This window comes from Sus scrofa, chromosome 15 (genome assembly GCF_000003025.6).
Source record: "Sus scrofa isolate TJ Tabasco breed Duroc chromosome 15, Sscrofa11.1, whole genome shotgun sequence".
NCBI lineage: Eukaryota > Metazoa > Chordata > Mammalia > Artiodactyla > Suidae > Sus > Sus scrofa.
The window spans coordinates 18,195,554-18,213,798 of NC_010457.5; the positions used below are offsets into that span (position 1 = coordinate 18,195,554).

At 43.1% G+C, this 18,245-nt stretch overlaps 1 long non-coding RNA gene across 1 annotated transcript in view; it reads right to left on the minus strand.

Annotated features, from left to right (window-relative positions):
* The window catches only part of LOC110257154, a 74,656-nt gene extending 60,411 nt beyond the window's left edge, over nucleotides 1-14,245 (minus strand). The window contains exons 1-2 of the long non-coding RNA XR_002339401.1: nucleotides 13,976-14,245; nucleotides 9,447-9,610 (exon numbers count right to left, since the gene is read on the minus strand). This is a non-coding gene — a long non-coding RNA (uncharacterized LOC110257154). The remainder of the gene's footprint in view (nucleotides 1-9,446; nucleotides 9,611-13,975) is intronic.

Genomic DNA, 18,245 nt, shown 5'->3' on the forward strand with positions numbered 1-18,245 from the left:
GTTATTTTATTTTTTAATTTAGTTTACATTTTATTATTATTTTTATAGGTATTTCCCCAATACAATTTTTTTTCTGCTGTGCAGCATGGTGACCCAGTTACACATATATGTACATTTATTTAAACTTGAAATGACTGAAAAGACAATCTTGACCATCAGTGCTGAGGATCACGTTCCTCAGAGTCCCCCAGCGTAGTCTACAAAGCCATTGCTGTCACTGCCTTAGAATCACACAATGTCAGATCTCAAATGCCCAGCACATTAAATTAATTGAATTCTTGGCTATTTTCAACCAAACACATTAACGTCCCCATTGCTGCACAGTCTAGTGGTAGAAAATAGTATTTAAAGAATGGCCTGAAGGATCTCTAAAAGCCTATTTGGATATGAGGGGAATTTTCACCTCTGCTCAGGTTTGGATGGATCTCTGGAAAAATGGAGAGCAGTAGGGAGTTTTCTCAACAGGACCAGAGGCATGAAAGTGAGTCAGAGCTAGTGGAATAGGCTTGGGGAGAGGCAAGGATCTTGATTCTCACTCTTTGCTTCTCAAGGGAGGTCCTGGTGGGAAAGGAGCCTCTACTTTTCCCTTAGGGAAGAACCATTACCCCACAGCTTCAAACATATCCTGTGTGTCAGAAACACAATCCCACCTGGGGAGCTGATGGGAGGAAGAGGTTTTATTATTTTCGTCAGTATTGATTTAAAGGGCTACTGGGTGTCAGGTCTCTAGGCAGGGAACAGAGTGAGCAAAAATAGATGCTGTTCTTGACCTCATGGAACCTGCAGTTTAGTTCTGCAAACAGGATTGCATAATGATACAAACAGCTGTGGTGACAGGTGAATCAATTTACTGGGTGCTGTGAGAATACTGACAGGGGACAGACACTGAGGAAGTTTTGCCCTGAGTTCTACAGGATGGGTCCTATGTCTCAAAAAATATCTCCTGGGACTGAAGATGAAAGAACAGAAAAAGATTAACCATTCACTCAATGCCTTCATTTTGGTGGCACCATATTATTTACTAGTATAAGATGCAAATGTGACTAAGATCATTACTTTCTTCGAAGATTGGAGGGCGGGAGTTCCTGTCATGGCTCAGTGGTTAACGAATCCGACTAGGAACCATGAGGTTGTGGGTTCAATCCCTGGCCTTGCTCAGTGGGTTAAGGATCCAGCGTTGACATGAGCTGTGGTGTAGGTTACAGATGTGGCTTGGATCCCGCATTGCTGTGGCTCTGGCATAGGCAGCGGCTACAGCTCCGATTAGACCCCTAGCCTGGGAACCTCCACATGCCGCGGGTGCAGTCCTAGAAAAGGCAAAAAAAAAAAAAAAAAAAAAGAAGATTGGAGGGCGTAAGTGTGTACAAAACAGATGCCAAGGCAAATGCTAGAATGTAGCCAACATCAAATAGGGGGTTGAAGAGATGGGATTCAGAAGAGACAAAGATCTATCCTGATGGAAAGATGGGCAGGCCCAGCTGAGTGTGGGCTTTAGACTGAGCTCTGGCAAGAGGTAGGAGGGGGTGGAGCCACCTGCTTCAACTTGACCATGTGGGCTTGGGCAGTGAGCACCCAAGCTGAGGCCACCCTATTCAAAGGATGAGACCTTGGTCATGTTACCTGCTCCCTTGTAAACTCAATACTGTTGGAGAGTCTCATGGTGGCTCGAGTGCAGATGTGAGAAGGAAGCTCACTAAATGCTGAGACTGAATGTTCCTCCATCTGGGCAATAGCGCTTAGAACAAATTCAACCTGGTTTAGAGAAAGAATAAAGTGATCTTTTTGTATCTTATGGTTTTGGAATTAAAAATCATACTTTTTGCACATGATTCCTACTTTCAGGGAATTTACTGTCAGGGGTCAGTGGATAAAAATGTGTTACTATTTGCCATAGTGCAATTAGTGTAATAAATGAGGCATCTTATAGGGCATTCAGAATAAGGAAAGTCCATGTGGTAGAACAAGAAGTCTTAGAGTATGAAGTGATATTTGTAATGGCTCCTTAAGAACAGGTGGATTTTTATAGAGGGAGGGAAAGGCACTCCAGGTAGGAAAAGGGTTTGAACAAAGGCTTATGACTAGGAATAGAGATGGATCTAGTACTTGTAGGGAACAGTGACAGGAAATCTTGCCTTCTCCTGGCTCAGGAGCTGATCACTTCCTACAGGGACAAGTTCTCACTGAGAACCACTACATTTTCATTATATCTCCCCAGGTCAGGGGTATCTTATTAAGACATATTTCATATAGTTTGCATTACCAAAACCAATACAAGTACTTATTATTTGAAATGCAGTGTAACATTGGGTATGCTTTTTATAAAATACAAGGGACCTATAAGGATCCTCCCTTTAGGCTGATTCACTGCTAATCTTCCTCCCCATTTGAAAACATCAGGCTTTACCTGGGTTTAAGACATGTGCATGAGAGCTATGACAGTTAGTATTGGAAACTAAGCAGCTATTACCAAGTAGACACAGAAGAAAGAGATAAGATCAGAGTAGGATGTACTTAATCGTGGAAGATATTTTGGGAATGGCATTATGAACCAGGCATTGATAGCATAAAGAAAATATCTTCCATTGGCAGATGCATGGATTAAGAAGATGTGGTATGTATACACAACAGAATATTACTCAGCCATAAAAAGAACAAAATAGTGCCATCTGCAGCAACATGGATGGAACCAGAGACTCTCATACTAAGTGAAGTAAATCAGAAAGAGAAAGACAAATACCATATGATATCACATATCTAGAATCTAATATATGGCACAAATGAACACATCCACAGAAAAGAAACAAACTCATGAACTTGGAGAACAGACTTGTGGTTGCCAAGGGGAGGGGGAGAGAATGGGACGGATTGGGAGTTTGTCGTTAGTAGATGCAAACTATTGGAGTGGATAAGCAATGAGATCCCGCTGTATAGCATAGGGAACTATATCTAGTCACTTGTGATGGGGCATGATGGAGGATAGTGTGACAAAAAAAGTGTATATATGTATGTATGACTGGGTCACTTTGATGTACAGCAGAAATTGACAGATCATTGTAAATAAGCTATAGAAAAAATAAAGTATTCAAAAAAAAGATCTTGAAGGGATAGCAGGGTAGGGAAAATGAATGTTCACTTAGTGCTATGTTGCAGAATAAGGAGATAAATGAATGAATGAAAGAATGAATTGATGGATGCAGCATGCATGCATGCAGGTGATGTGAAATTAAGTGAAATATCCTTGGCTAGAACAAACCACTGAGAGACAGTTTTCCCAAAGATGAATGAGTCACAAAACTGTATAGCTCATATTTAGAATTCTGTAGGTTGATAGCACATAAAGAAAAAAAAAGTTATTTTTGCTACCATCACAGGACAAGAAAGCTGTCCTTGGGGTTAATTGAAATTGAGTGCAGCCACCAGACTGGTTACCTGGAATCAGTTGGAGCGGTTGTTTGACTGAGGGGTACCCTGGGGATTGTATCTATTTTCAGTGGAAAATCAGAGAGCTCTTCCTTTCATGTCAAATCAACCCTGAAAATATCCTGGGCCTTCAGCAGATTAACTGGGAGCAAAATTCAGGCAGATAATAAAGGCGATGACAGGCTATGGTATCAGCGTTGAACCCAGGGTAAGGAATGGGTTTAATTCAGCAGGGTGAGAAGCCCACCTAGCTAGACTCCCAGGACCGAGGAAAAGTCAGTCATTTTGGTGGCCTGGATGCCCAGTGATCCCAGGCTGGATTCCTCTCTCCACAGGATCCCTGCAGCTGGAGTGGAGAGGGAGGAGGAGCAGCGAGCTCATTAGAGTTTGGGAGGAGAAGCTTGTTTTATCTGATGTGCCTAAAAGCCAACGCACATAGAAGCTAGTTTGGGGGCTGGCCTTTATCCCGTGGATGTGGTCACTGAACTCTTTGTAGTAGCTTTTGCACGAGTTCTGCTGTTTCTCTTTTTAAAGAGAAGGTAAAGCACAGTACATTTCTAGGTTTGAAACCTGGTCAGCTCCCCTTTCCCTGGTTCTAAAGGATTTGAGAACTAAGATGAAGGAGAAGTAGGAAGAAGCCAGGGTGGAGGGCATGGCTCTGGGTCTGCTAGTGTCCCCAGAATTAGGCACGCTTATCTGTCACCACACATGCAGGACCAGAAACCACTTGCTCCCTAGGGCATCTCATTCCCCAGAGGAGAGAAGGGGAGCTGAGACAAGCAGATCCAGTGGTTCTTAAATGTATCAATCTGGCCCTTGATGGGATGTGATATCCTCAGCATGGGGAAGGGATACTCTCCTCTAGTATCTGGCAGAACCAAGTGGTTTTCCTGATTCATTTAGGAACCAGCTGACAACCCAGAAGGTAGAAGCTCCCTCACCCCTCCCTTCTCTACGCCTACTAGGGGTTTTGAAATTGAGTGGGATCTCTGGGACTTTATAGCAAGAAGGCAGCTGCAGTTCTAATTTCCTTGAAAAGGCATCCAGGCATTTCAGAGGTTGAGCCTATTCAATCCAGTGACCTTCTCTAAGATCTTAGAAATTCGGATTCTTGATACTGGGAATTGACAATAAACCTGGACTCAGGATGGAGACAAAATTCACAGGGCCTGGGTGAAGGGAAAATGCAGGTCTCTGGTTCGAAAGTTATGAAGAATTGTGAGACAGTGACAGCATAGCATTGACCCGAGTTTGGGACCCTGTCAATGCAAAGCCCAGTGCAACTGCAAAGCTCCCACACCCATAAAGCCAGCCCTCAGTGCTCACAGATGCTCTTCATGGTCTCTGGTCTACCGCCCTCTCTTTCTGCTCTCTAGTTGGAGCATTTCTCTGTGTGTCCCTCTTCTACACATAGAAACACTTTAAATGTATATTATGTATAATATGTATAAGAGAAATGGCACTCATTAGAAGCATACAGCTTGATCACTTTTCACAAAATAAATTCATGTAACCACATCAGTTAACAGAATGTTACTGAAACTTCACAAAACTCTGTGTTCCTTCCTAACTATTACCCTTTTTGTTTTGTGTTTGGCTTCTTTCATTCAATGATCTTTGTGAGGTTTATCTGTGTTGTTGCATGTGGCTGAGTTCATTCATTGACTTTGCTGGCTTTCGTGTCATTGTATTTATTCAGTGATGTTATTCCGTCTACAGTTGATGACCATTTGGGTTGTCTCTACTATTTGGTGATTAAAATTAGTGCAGCTGTGAACATTCCAGTGCATCTCTTGTAGCACATATGTGCACTTATTCTGTTGGAATTGCTGGCTCGTGGAGTAAGCTTATGTTCAACTGTAGTGGTTATTTGTATTTTTCCAAAGTGACTGACCAATTTACCTTCCTATTAGTAGTATATAAGAGTTCTTCTTGCTTAATACTCTTGCCAATGTTGGTTGTCTTCTTTTAAGACTTTTTATTTTGGCCATTCTGCTTGGAAGGGTATCTAAAATTGATTTATTTATCCCTTGTCTAAAGGATGGAAAGATTATTTTACTTGTGCATAAAACACCTCCTGTCTTAGCTTCTCTCTGTACACCGGCTTCACTCTCTTGCACCATTGTTTTTCTCCACTTGGTGGCAAATAGAGCCATAGAAAATTCTATTGGTATTAGAATTTGGGAAAGGAGAATCCATCACACTGAGGAGGCAAGGAAAACTTTGTGGAAGTGATGGAATTTGAGTTAGATCTTGAAGCCCTTGGAAAAGGTGAGGAGGACAAAAAGGAATTCTCAGGTGGATTAAGGTGAAGAGACTAGTTCTATCAAAGCTGCTCTGGCTGCAGTGATTTAGCTCAGGAGCAATGGTTGGTGTGGCTGAGGGATTGTAGGGCCAGAGTATTCCCTGATTCCCCGTGGCTGGGAAGCTTGGCCGCTACCATTGATTTACTTGTGTCTGGTTTAGAAAAATTATTCTGGCCAAGGTCCCTTCAAGGGAACCAGAGAGGAAAAGGTTGGAAGCGGCCAGGGCAGGAGGAAGGAATGATGGAGGGTCTGGACTAGGGTTCCTAGGAGTAAAAGAAGATCATAAAGGAGTTGGATACATTTGGAAGGAAGAATTGATCATCCCTGGCCATAGTCTTTGTTGCTATGCCATCATCATGTGCTGCAGTGAGGATGCCCGACTAGATGGTTCATGGAGAGCACCACTCTGTCTCCTTACCTGGGTCCTTCCCTCCAGTGGAGAAGCACCAACATAAAGGTAGGCATATTAGACACCTCTCATGAAATCATTGTCCAATTGATTAACAAAATGTGGCAGTGCCTCTTGGACCTAAATGTAGACGTGTTATAGGATAAACTATGTTGCTAGCTTTCAGCTGATTTCATAATTTCTCATGATGGAAAGGAAGATTTATTTTATTATTTTTTTACTTTTGTAAGGATACAGAGAATCATGGTAGTTGGAAGCCTCAAAATATATGAACATATTTACGTGTTTGTACTTATGACATGATATAGACCATTTCATATAGTTCTTTTCCTCCATGGTTTCAAGTGATGTCTTCCTGCCCAGGTCTGCTGTAAAAGGTGCAAGTTACCACTTCCATTTCTTTTGCATTCTAATACGTGCATATTATGCTATTTGTATATGATGTTGACTGTCTCTTTATAGAGATGTAAGGAGGTCTTTTCAACATTTAGAACAATATTTTCACCCCCAAATACCTAATAAAGGCTGCAAGAGATATGTACCTAATTCTTTCATGTCCAGAAGGTAGGAGCCCATGTTTAGAACCAGCTTTCAATGGTTTGTGCTAAAGGGAGAGGGGATGTGGTAGGTGAAGGTCTCCAGTCTTTTCCAGGATAAGCCACTCCCTTCCTTACCTGAGGCGAATGGTTGTTGATGATGTTGTATGAGTATCGGGCATATGGGCATCTTCAAGATAATCTGTGGTGAGAGTTTGGGGAGTAGTGTTCTGAAAGGGCTCTATCAGCCAATGAATAGAGAAGGTTGTATATTTCTAGAGTGATGGTTTCATGCCACCTTCCCCACCCCAAATGTCCAAGAGCCCCAAGACAGACCTCCTACACCCACTGGGCCTCAGTTTCCAACTAGTTTGAAGTTAAGGCCATCTCTCCTACTTACCTCTAAGCTATATTATGAGCATCACATTTTCATGAAAGGTCTGTATAATAGAAAGAATTTTTGTCACCAACCAAATAAAACACTCCAGAAATCCTTCAGACATTCCCTGGGAAATGTTTAGACTCAGAGCATTTGACTTTGAAGAATTAGAAAGACAGAAAAAGGAAATATTTATTACCAGTTCCTATTTAGGCAGTTTGCTTATCCTGTTTATCTAAAACAAGAGCCAACAATCTGGAGTGGTTTTGATTAGATCTAAATATTTCTCTACATTTGAATGGACTCCAAGGGTCTATGCCAGCATTTGGGCCAGAACATCTGCATGTTCTGGAGGAGAGCAAGGCAGCCCATGTGTGCAATGGCTTCTTCTGGCCGGTGACATGGCCCCACCACCTTAGCTGTAGCTAGCCAGCTGCCCCTTTCTGCAGCTGATGGTATGTGTTGAGCCCTGGAATTAAATCCTATGAGAAGCAAGCTTCTGTTTTTAGCAGCTCAGGCCACTCTGGACATTTGAACTCTGAGAAGCTATCTTTTGCTCAGGCACTCTCTCACCATGAGAGAGAGGAATTATCATAGCTAATATTATGAGAATTTATGTACCAGGTATCATTCTAGGCACAGTCCTCCTGTTGACTCATTTCATCCTCATAACACTTGAGATAGGCAGTGTTACTGTTCCTATTGTATAGATGAGGAAACTGAGGTGCAGAGAGGCTTATTAATTTAAGTCCACTCTGCAGTGAATGACCACATGGGTGATATTCCAAAACTCTAACAAGTAGGATGATCCAGACTCTGGCCAGTCAGACTCAAGGCTGTGACCACTCAGAACAGATGCTCCCTATAAATCAAGCTGGCATGGCCACATATGTCTTACTGGCTAAGCATTACCCCCAGTGGAGGTTCCAACCCAGGCAGCCTGGCAGCAGGATCCACATTCTCACCGCTCCTCTGTTCTGTCTCTCTACTGTCAAAGTGCCTGCCACAGGGCAGATGCCTAATCAATACTGGGCAAAATTAAGATGCTGTGGTCTAACTGCTCCCTTGTGGGGAGGTTCCTATATTTTCTGTCTCCTGCCACTTCTCTTGGCATCTAGGACAATGCCCAGAGCCTGGTCATGCTCCTGTGGCACCATTCATAGGTGGGCTTCTAGCCTTTGCTCCACGGTATCCCTTCTCTTTCCTTTTAAGAGCTGGTACTCACTCACCCACTTCTAGCCTCTCCCCCAAACAAATAACCCATTACCTCACATGTCAATACATCCAACAGTTCTGCTTTTGCTCTCTCTCAAACTATTCTATGCCCTGTGGTGGCTTCCCTGAAGGTAATTAAGAGTCTGTGGTTCTCAGGGGTAGCCTGGGCTGATCTTGGAAGAAGTAGGCAGGGGAATAGGCCCACACAAGGGTTGAAGGACCATCCCCAGTTCTCAAGTGTCTTTGAGGGAGATACATCAGAATTTATAGATTGGACTTTCTCCCCAGGTTAAAAATTGACCCAGAGTTTCTGATTTAGTTGGCTTGGAGTGGATCCTGAGAATGTGAATTTCCTTCTTTCTTTCTTTCTTTTTTTTTTTTTTTTTTTTTTTTTTTTTTTTTTTTTTTTTGTCTTTTTGCCATTTCTTGGGCCGTTCCCACAGCATATGGAGGTTCCCAGACTAGGGGTCAAATCGGAGCTGTAGCTGCTGGCCTACGCCAGAGCCACAGCAACGCAGGATCTGAGCTGAGTCTTTGACCTATACCACAACTCACGGCAACGTTGGATCCCTAACCCACTGAGCAAGGCCAGGGATCGAACCCACAACCTCATGGTTCCTAGTCGGGTTCGTTAACCACTGAGCTACGACGGGAACTCTGAGAATGTGAATTTCAAATACATTTCCAGGTGCTGCTGCTGCAACTGGTGGTGGTCTGGGTACCACACCTTGACCATGGCACTGAATGATCCCTCTGTCTTTAGAGCCAACCCTCCTTTACTTGAGAGGAAGCTCTTAGAGGTGAATTTCACCTGGGAAAATGAAAGACACTCTCCCCCCACCCCCAGCTCAAGGACCAGGGCCTGTTTCACAACTTTCTCAGCAGTCATAGCCACATCCTCATTATGGGCACTTGTGGGAAGAACTTATCCTGACCAAAGTCCCAATAGCTGACTCTGCTGGCCTGAAACCCAGGGCTGCTCAGAATGTGAAACCCATGGGCAGCCTGGGGCCTAGGTTGTGCACGTCCTCTAGGAACCCTTCAATACCAATTCTACACGCCTGCTGTTGTCCCATTTGGATCCTGATGCTGAAAGGCATAGAGGGAGCCTAGTGAAAATTCTCTCTCTTACCATGTCCCTATCACCACCAAGTTTTCCTCCTTGGAACAGTCCGTCTTACCTCTTCTTTGAAGTCTTCTCCACCCCTCTAGAAAGATGGCAGTTTTTGCTTCTGGGGTCCCTGAGGACATCTTTGCCACCATCACTGTGACTGTGAGCAGCCAGAGGACCTATGTCTCTGCCTGGGTGATCCTTATGAAAATGCGGGACACATGTAGACACCCTCTGAAAGTTTGAGAAGTGCAAACAAAGGTCATGATCAGGAAGACAGCATAGCACAACAGATGTAACATGGTCTGGCTTTGGAGTCAGCAGACCTGAGGGTAGATTCCAGTTTTGTGGTTTGGTAATTGTGTAACATTGTAGAGGAATTACTTTGTTCATTCTCAGTTTTCTAATCTGCAAAATGGGTACAATCGTATTTTCCTCACAGGATTATCGTGCTGTTAAGATAATACATCTAAAGCTCCTATCACTGGGCACAGAATAGGTTCTTGGACAATGGTATTTATTAGGGAAAGAACCATATACTGAACAGATAGGGGTGGGTGAGCACAGGAGTCCTGGAGCCCTTATCTTTCAGGGTTTTACCCAAAATTGTCTTTCAGCCTGAGTTACTTGAAGTGAGATAAAGCAAAATATGCTAGAGGGTCAATGTGTCCTGTTTGAAGGGACAGAGCAAGGAGAGTGGAAAGAGACAATCAGACCCAGCAGACACGTCACAGCTGTCTGGTCTTAGTTTCCATTTCTTGTTTTTTTGGGTTTTTTTTTTTGTTTGTTTCTGTTTTTTTCTTTTTTTTCTCTTTTGTTTTTGGTCACCCACAGCATATGGAGTTCCCAGGCCAGGGATCAGATCTGACCCAGTTGAAACCTAAGCCACAGCTGAAGCAACGCTGGATCCTTTAAGCTACTGTGCTGGGCCGGGGAACGAGCCTGTGTTCTGGTGCTACAAAGACACTGCCGATCCTGTTGTGCTACTGTGTAACTCCTCTGTGTCGTTTTTAAATGATTTTTTTTCTTTTTTTTTGGGCTGCACCTGTGGCATAGGGGTCAAATTGGAGCTACAGATGCTGGCGCACCACAGCCATAGCAGCATGGCGTCTGAACCATGTCTTCGACCTACGCCGCAGCTCACAGCAACGCCAGATCCTTAACCCGCTGAGTGAGGCCAGAGATCAAACCCACATCCTCATGGATCCTAGTTAGATTCATTTCTGCTGCACCATGATGGGAACTCCTAAATGATGTCGATTCTTTGTCTCTCTCTTTCATGGAGTCCTACAAAGGGTAAAGGCAATCATAGCAAAGCCTGAATTGGCTGTGCTGAGAATGATGACATGAGGGATGTGTGTTTAATGGGTCTTGGGGAATTCCACTGCTGATTGGTACACATGATATGGCAGGGCTATTAAAATATGCTCCTGGGAGTTCCTGTCGTGGCCCAGTGGTTAAAGAATCTGACTAGGAACCATGAGGTTGCGGGTTGATCCCTGCCCTTGCTCAGTGGGTTAAGGATCCGGCGTTGCCATGAGCTGTGGTGTAGGTCGCAGACGTGGCTCAGATCCTGCGTTGCTGTGGCTCTGGCGCAGGCTGGCAGCTACAGCTCGGATTAGACCCCTAGCCTGGGAACCTCCCATATGCTGTGGGAGCAGCCCAAGAAATGGCAAAAAGACAAAAGAAAAAAAAATAGTCCTTAGTCTGGCTCTTGTATTAGCTGATCTCTTTGGTGCTGTGAAGAGAGACACCATGTCATGTGGCAGACACCATGGGTTCCTGTATCAGTAGAATTATGTCCCCTCCAGGCGTATGAACCACAGGCCCCTTGTATTTAGGCAGGGCCATGAGTCTAGTCCTTGATGACCTGTGAGTGGAGGCAGTGGAAAACCCAGGCACTCTGTCTTCCTCAGGGCATGTGAAGCTGCAGGAGGCTTTGATTTAGGGGCAGAGCTGCAAGATGAAAACAACCTGGGAGTTCCCATTGTGGCTCAGTGGGTTAAGAACCTGACTAGTATCCATGAGGATGCAGGTTATGTTCCTAGCCTCGCTCACTTGGTGAAAGGATACAGCATTGCTGCAAGCTGCAGTGTAGGTCACAGATGTGGCTTGGATCTGGCATTGCTTTGGCTGTGGTATAGTCTGCCAACTGCTGCTCCCATTTGACCCCCTAGCCTGGGAACTTATAAAAAAAAAGACCAAAAAAAAAAAAAAGTGAAAAAACAAAACCTAGACCCTGAGCTGCACCATGAGGAAATCTGCCCTAAAGAGGCACTTGCATCACCCATCACCACCAATCCTTTGTTGCATGAAGCCACTGAGATTTGAAGGCTGTCTGTGACTGCCAGATAACCTGGCTCATTCTAAGAAATCAGTAAGAAAACATTACAGTCTTTTCACACTTTTTCTGTCCCCAGTAGGTAATCTGGCTGTGCTTTTCATATAGTAGCTCAGGCATGTCCGTGTATAATTTTTGATAATTGTGTTTCTGGCCTGCAGCCCTGCCTGCATTCTCCACTCCCCCCACCCAATTTGGGAGGAATTGCAGTTGCCAAAACTCTTCAAGCTGAAGACCTAGATGCCATTTTCTGCTTGGACCAAACCTATCCCTAACCTGCTGAATGAGATTTGTACTTTATGCCTGGTGAGGAAAGAGGACCAGCTGCTTTGTAAACAGCTCTCAGGATGGATCCTTTATGAATCAAGTCTAGAGAAATACATGAACGAATGATTAGCTACTTTGTCTGTTTTTACTCTTGTTTGTGTGGCTTCAAGGAAAAGAAAGCAGCATGGCATAGATGTAGATGAGGGATGGTGAAACTGGGATTCTAGAGGGGGTTGCCTGGGATCAGCAGTGGGGTTGAATAAAATCCTATGTCCCAGGTCCCTGTTGACAGCTCCCCAAAACACTGCTCCTATTGTGTTTGATGGAAACAGGGCCTCTGTGCTCAAGGAACACAGTGTTGCCTGTACAGCACGGCAGGCCCTGAATGTGTTCCATCTGTGCCTCAGTTTCTTCACTGTGAAATGGCGCAACTACACACTTCCTAGGCCTTTGGAAAAGACACAATGCCTTGCACCTTTCTATACAGTTTTGCTTTTTCTTTTTCACTGTGGATAAATTTCTAAAACATCCACAGACAATAAGAACTTCAAAAAAAAAAAAAAAAAAAACCAAAAACCCAGAATCAGGAACAAGGATGAAATAAAAATTCTGACTGATAGAACTCTCAGGGTATATCAGGATAAAGTAGGACTAACCTAGTCTCCCTACCTCCCTCTCTGGTATCCTGATTATTTCTGTAAAGTTTCATTAAAACACAGTCCAGCTCATCCATCTTACACCATATTCATGGCTGCTTTCACAGTATAATGACAGAGGTGCGTAGTTGTGACAGGGATTTATGGCCCGCAAAGCCTAACATATGTAGGATTTGGCCCTTTACAGCCAAGACTAGATCAGTGATTCTCAAGCTTGAATGAGCATCCTGGAATCACCTGGTGGACTTACTCAAGTGCAGTTATTTGGGCCCCACCTCTGATTCAGTAGGTCTGGGGTGGAGCCCACAAAGTTGTATTTCTATCGAGTCTCATCCAAGCAATGCTAATGTTGCTTGACTGGGGAATCATATTTTGAGAACCACGGGACTTGGGATTAGAGTTGTCAAGTTCTACTGATGAGACAAATTCTAATGGAACAGAATGGGCATCAGCTGTGCCTGGGGTGCTTTTCCAAGTCCCAGAACAGATGGTGGGGATGGGGGGGGGTGCCTCTTTCTCCAGGACTCTTTGGCTTGGTTAAACAAACAAACAAAAAAAGGTGGATGTTCCCAGGCTGCACAGAAGATACTGTACATGTATTTGGGGAAGGCTATGAATGAGGTTGGCTATAAAATAACTCCTCCACTTGTGAGTATATGGAATTCCTACAAATCTGAGTGCCTGAGGTAAAAGGCTCCTTAAGTGTAGTCGGCAGGTATCAACTATATAATTACTGAATTCCAGACAAACAAGTTGAAATTCAGCCTGGGAGTTCCTGTCGTGGCTCAGTGGAAAGGAATCTGACTAGTATCCATGAGGATGCAGGTTTGATTGCTGGCCTTGCTCAGTGGGTTAAGGATCCGTTGTTGCCCTGTGAGCTGTGGTGTAAGTTGCAGATGCAGCTCAGATCTAGCATTGCCATGGCTGTGGCATAGGCCAGTGGCTACAGCTTCAATTCAACCCCTAGTTTGGGAACCTCCGTATGTCATAAGTGTGCCCCTAAAAAGACAATAATAATAATAAAATAAATTCAGCCTGCATCACTTCTTTCTGATGGGTGTTGATGGCCCAGCTCTGGGAACTAATCTTGAGAGATGAAGCTGAGCAATGATAACCAGGCTTTTCTTTTCTTTTTTTTTTTTAATGTACTCATCTCTGCCACCGTATCCCCTTTGGGACCTTAGTTGGTGGGTGTAGTATAGAGAGGAAGCCCCTTGGCATAAAAGAGAGCGATGGGAGGTGGCAAAGTCAGAGCCAGAATGGGAAAGGAGATGAAGGCTGCCCACCAGGCTTCCTGGTTCAAAACTTCAGCTGTAAAGGAAGGAGGCTTCTTACCTGTGAGGACTCAGGGTATACACATTTCAGGAGTGAGGTCCTGCTCTGAAAAATTCTCTGCACACAGCCACACACAGCTAGAAGGATGAAGGAAACAACTGGGTTTCTGGTCCTTACTGTCTCCTGCAAGTTGGACTTGGGTATCTTTCAGGTTGGGCTTGGGTTCTTTGGAAGGGAGCTCACCAGAAATGGCCCAAGCGACTGGAATTCAGGAGAGCCGTCCCTGCCCCACCCTCTCCAGGTGCTGCAGAGCAGGGAAACCACAGCTGTTCTGAGGGCTCCACCCGAGCTCACTGGGTTGCGCCTTTGCAGCTGGTTGGAATCAGTCCAATCATGATGGTCACGCAGGGAGCGTGATGGCAATTAGGAGCCTGGCCAACTGCTTGTCCAAGGACTGATGAATGAAGGAATGAAGGAATGAAGTTATGAAAGTAAAACTGCTGAGCACACCTTTTTCAATCTGGCCAAGGGCCACCTCTTGCTTTTGGGATTGTCTCTTCCAGGCGGGTTGAGAGGAACACCGAACCAACCAAGAAGGCAGCTTAGATGCCTGCCTATGACAGGCCCTCTGCTTCCTCGCTCATCTCCCTGGAGGACTCCTTAGCCTGTAGATTCAGAACTAGGACCATCTTCTCCATCTTCTCTGAGAACCCTCTCCTGACCTTCTCAGTATGGCTGATCTCTTCCCTGTTTGCACTTCCAGAACATGTCTTGATCATAGCTCTTTATACATTGCCTGAATTACAAGTCTGTCTTTGCCTCTGAACCTTTATTTAAAAACACTTGGTATGTCTTAATTCTTAGGAGTGCTTATCAAATACTAACTCATTTAATCTTTGTTTCTTGTTATAATTGTTGTCCCTCCCGTGGCTTTATTGAGGTATATTCAACTGTTAACATTCTATAAATTTAAGGCATACTTGATGATTTTATATATATAAACAATTCCTATATATTATATATAAAATAAGATATTTAATATATATAATATGCAAAAGAAATATAATATATAATATGTAATATACAAAATATATAAAATGTATATTATATAAGATACATAATACATTAAAAATATTGTGTAATATAAAAATATATATTATACAAATATAGAAACAGTTACTATAGTAAGGTTAGTTAATATCTCCATCACCTCCCATAATTACATGTTTTCTTTTGTTGTGCTGAGAACATTTAAGATTTACTCTCGTAACAACTTTCATATGTATAATCATATATTTTTAACTAAGGTCACCATGTTGTACAGCAGATCCTCAGGACTTACTCATGCTCTGTCTGGAATCTGTATCCTTTGACCAACATCTCCCCACTTCCTTCACCCCCAGCCCTTGCCAACCATCATTTTACTCTCTATTTTCATGAGTTTAGCTTTATTTATTTATTTATTTATTTAGGGCCACACGTGGGGCATATGGAGGTTCCCAGGATAGGGGTCGAATTGGGGCTGTAGCCACTGGCCTATGCCACAGCCACAGCCGTGTCAGATCCAAGCCGTGTCTGTGACCTGCACCACAGCTCACGGCAATGCCAGATCCTTAACCCACTGAGCGAGGCAAGGGATCGAACCCGCAACCTCATGGTTACTAGTCAGATTCATTTCCACTGTTCCACAATGGGAACTCTGAGTTTAGCTTTTTAAGATTCCCCATATAAGTGAGATCATTCAGTTGTTGCCTTTCTCTGTCTGACTTATTTTACTTCACATAATGCCCTCCACATCTGTGTCCCTTTGATGAGTTCTGTTCTGAGCCTGGCTGCTATTCTCTTTGCTGCTCATCAACCCCTCCCTAGTCATGTAATTCACGATTCAGCATTCTAAGTGGGGTGAGAGACAAGTACACCTCTTTGGCTTTGACCTGAACAGCTGTAGAAGTTAGGCGCTCACGTACCCTGGGAATGAATCAGGGGCTGAAAAGTTCCCTCTTGGCACTGAGCTGTGCCATCTTTGGTGACAATATAAACTTGACACAAAGGATAAGTTCCTCTTATCCTCCTCAATATGTCCAATCTTGAATTTTTGTTGTTATTATTGTTATTGTTTTTTGGTTTTGCTCCAACAGTGTTCTGGAAATGCTCGGCTGGAACTCCAAAATTCTGCAAAGGCTCGCTTGTCTGTAGGTGATTGTCAACATTGGTGTTCTTTGAGGGGAAGATGGGTGAAAACTCATATTTTACCATTTTGATGATATCACTATCCTCATTTAATCTTCATAACACTCAGAGGCAGATATTATTATTATGCCCATTTTGCAGATGAGAAAACTGAGTCACAAAGAAATTATATAATTGCTCATGATCACAGATCTTATAAGTGGAAGAGCTGGTACTCATAACTAGGCAGTCTGGCTCCAGTGTCTTAACCACTGTGCTACGGCCCTCCCCCTTAAGAGTACTACTTACGCTTTATTCATCTTTTATTTCTGGTTTCTAACGCTGGGCCTGGACTAAGGTTGTGGCTGCCTGATGGGAGGGGGAGGGGGTGGGAGGGATCGGGAGCTTGGGCTTATCAGACACAACTTAGAATAGATTTACAAGGAGATCCTGCTGAATAGCATTGAGAACTTTGTCTAGATACTCATATTGCAACAGAAGAAAGGGTGAGGGAAAAAATGTAATTGTAATGTATACATGTAAGGATAACCTGACCCCCTTGCTGTACAGTGGGAAAATAAAAACAAACAAACAAACAAAAAGTCAAAAAAAAATTTAACAAATGTTTTTGAAAGAAAGAATATAGTGCTTTTTTGTTAGGTATATAGAAGACTGAATATTTTTTTGGAGTCAGTACGTATTCCATTTAATGGAATCTACACTGTGCTAGAGTATTACATTATTTGTCTTTGAACTTAATTTCCTAACAAAAATACGTATGCGTGTGTATGAAAGATCTTTTGTAGTTTGCTGTTATGTAAATGTGCCTTCGTATATTTTTACTTTAAAAAAAGTGAGAATGCAGACATAGAGTTCAGACTTGCGGTTGCCAGGTGAGGGAGTGATGGATTGAGAGTTTGGGACCAGCAGACGTAAATTACTATATACAGGATGGATAAACAACAAAGTCCTACTGTAGAATACAGGGAACTATATTTAATACCCTGTGATAAACTATAATGGAAAAGAATATGTAAAAAAACATACATACATATAACTGAATCATTTTGTTTTAGAGCAGAACTTGACACAGCATTGTAAATCAACTATACTTCAATAAAATGTTTTTAAAAAAGGGAGCATGTAAACTGTTATGCATACTCTTAAATAGTGACTATTGGTGTCCTCTAGTGCAAACCCTCTGTGCCAAAGACCCCTCTAAACTTCACTCTCTTAAGATGAGCATATTCGGCAAAGAGGGCTGTTAATGCCTCTGTAGCCTCTCTTTCTGCTATTTATTTTGTGTTCCAGTAAATTATTTGAAGGTACGTTACTGACCAAACAAATATGTATGTTAAGGGCTTGAGCCTGAGTCAGAAATAAGCAGAAGATCAAGTTGTATCTTAAAACACAGGCAATGTTTTCCCCTAGACCCAGCCATGCCAACCAGCTCAGAAGCATATTCTATAAGCAGATCTTCATCCAGGAGAAATTAGAGAGGCTCCTCAATCATCTCTGAACACAAAGAAACAAACCACAAACAAAATATCTGGAGCCAGACCTAACCGATTTGATAAATTCAAACACCGCAGAAAGCTAAAAGCATAAAAAGGGGAAGGAGGGAGCCAGTGCCAATTGTCTAGCACTCCAAGGGCTCCACAAGCCCAGTGTCAACCCTCCCAGCTTGTCTTCATTGTGGATAAACCTTTCCTTTGCTGGAAGTATGTGTTACCAAGCCATTTGACTCTTTGAGAAAAGAATGATGCATTAGGATATAAAGTCACCAAGGACAGCTTCATATCCTTGCTGGGGACAATGCTTCGACAGAGTCTAACCTGAGCCCCGTGATTACCTATCACTAAAGTGACAGCCAGCACTTTCTTCCCCTGCACCTGCATGTGCCACAGTGGGGCTGTGCAGTTCCCAGATACGTACATAATTTTTGGAATTTCATTTTCTTTTATTTGAATGCATTTTAATGGCTTCTCAGCCTTTTGGCTAAGAAGAAGTGTAGAATGCATTTTATCATATATTTTTATTAATCTGCTTATTACTTGTACTATAGTTTAAATAATCAAGTAAACCCATAATTCTTTTTTTTTTTTTTTTTTTTTTGTCTTTTTAGGGCCACACCTTCAGCACATGGAGGTTCCCGGGCTAG